We start from the raw sequence: 2003 nt of genomic DNA, 5'->3' as shown, positions 1-2003 counted from the left end.
CCAGTGGTTCTCACCCTTCCTAATGCCGAGACCCTTTTAACACAAGTTCCTCATGTTGTGGTGACCCCCAACCATAAAATTATTTTTGTTGCTACTTCATCACTGTAATTTTGCTACTATTATGAATCATAATGTAAATATCTGATATGCAGGATGTATTTTCATTGTTACAAATTGAACATAATTAAAGCATAGTGATTAATCACAAAAACAATATGTAATTATATATGTGTTTTCCGATGGTCTTAGGCGACCCCTGTGAAAGGGTCGTTCGACCCCCAAAGGGGTCGCGACCCACAGGTTGAGAACCGCTATTATATGCTCTTGTTCTGAGTGTGTTAATGAAAGAACTGTGCTGGGGTCCAACCCCAGCAGGTCCAGGGGTCCCCAAAGGTGTGGACGGAGTCAGCGAAGAAGGAATGACACGGAGACAGCCTTCAGTTGATCAGCAGCCTAGTCAGGACCTCTAGCCAGGATCTCCAGCCAAAGTTCTGGTCGGGATCTCCAGCCAAGTTCTGGTTAGGATCTGATGTTTATTGTCTTGTTACATCTGTATTTATATCAGTCGATTTTAATCCTGTCAATTTCTATTGCAAAGGTTAGGGCGTTTCTTATCTCCATTCCAGGGAGTAAAGATTATGTAGCTTAAGCGAGATTGTTTGTAGTTAAAGTGATTAACTACCCGCCTGGCACTTAGTTAAGGGGTTGTATCCCCTCCCTAACCTCAGGGAAAAATCCCCACCTGGGGAAACAACCTTTCTCAGAAAGGTGACCTTGGTTAAAACACATGGCGCTAAGGAGAGCAAACATATTAAGAACAATATGCTATATATGCCAGGTCCCTTGAAACATATGCTGTGCAGATGTTTCTTTCCTGCAGCGACTGTGTCAAGCAGCAAGGATGGACCGGCTCCCAGCAGAACTGAAGACATAAAGATTATTAAATAAATGAATAACTTTTGTTCATTTTTATGAACAAAATAAATGAATAAATGAATAATTTTTGGTATTCCTTCTATACACATTAGCTTTTCTATTCACCAGTTTTCAGATACATTTATTTTCTTAATGTAATGGTTGAAAACAATTGATGTGGGTCCTTAAAGGTTGATCTTGAACAATGCAATAAAACCTACTGCATTTCTGGCATCTGAGAGGCCCACACGTCATGGTCCTCAGGAGGTCATGGCCTTCTGCCCCACGTGTGTCCTCCATCTCAGGGGTCTCTTCTAGTCTGCCAAATTTGTATGACTTTGGCAACTCTGTGTTTCAAAAGAGCAAGCCATCAGAATGATGATATGATTAAAAAGTACAAATTCGTAGTTACGGAACAGTCACAGTGATGTAAAGTACAGCATAGGGAATGTAGCCAATAATATTGTAATAACTGTGTATGGTGTCAGATGGGTTTATTGAGGTGACCACTTCAAAAGTTATAGAAATGTCTAATCATGGGTTTATACACCTGAAACATATAATATTGTATGTCAACTGGAATTTAAAAATAAAGAAAGAGAAAAAGGAAAAACAAGAGTAAGCCATCAGCTGAAGTTACATGAAAATGGCATTGCTGGTATCTAGACCTGAGCAGGAACTCTAGGAATAATTATCATGAACCAGATTAAGGCTGGAATATTGAAAACTGATAAATGCAAATATTCCAACAGTCTTTATGAAAAAGCAGAAATGTCCATTCCTCCAGGCTCTGCATGGAGAGAATATGAGTGAGATGCAACCCAGTGAGCTCTCAGAGGTTCAGTTCTAAGTCCACAGTCTGGGGCTTTCTGCCTCTAGTCTGCCTGAAATCAGCAGTATTTGAACACCATTATTATAATTTTATGGAAGTCTTCACTAAGGAAGCAGTTGAGGAAGGGTGCCTTCACTTACTTTTATTTGTATTTGATCTCAACTCTTTCAAAAATCTGAGGTCGCAATTCCCAAGCTTTTTGTCAACCCTACCTTTGAGGGTATTTCACACTTCATTTACTTGTATTTGATTGTGT

Source organism: Myotis lucifugus, unplaced genomic scaffold, assembly GCF_000147115.1.
Source record: "Myotis lucifugus unplaced genomic scaffold, Myoluc2.0 scaffold_231, whole genome shotgun sequence".
Lineage (NCBI taxonomy): Eukaryota > Metazoa > Chordata > Mammalia > Chiroptera > Vespertilionidae > Myotis > Myotis lucifugus.
This window is presented reverse-complemented; position numbering follows the sequence as displayed.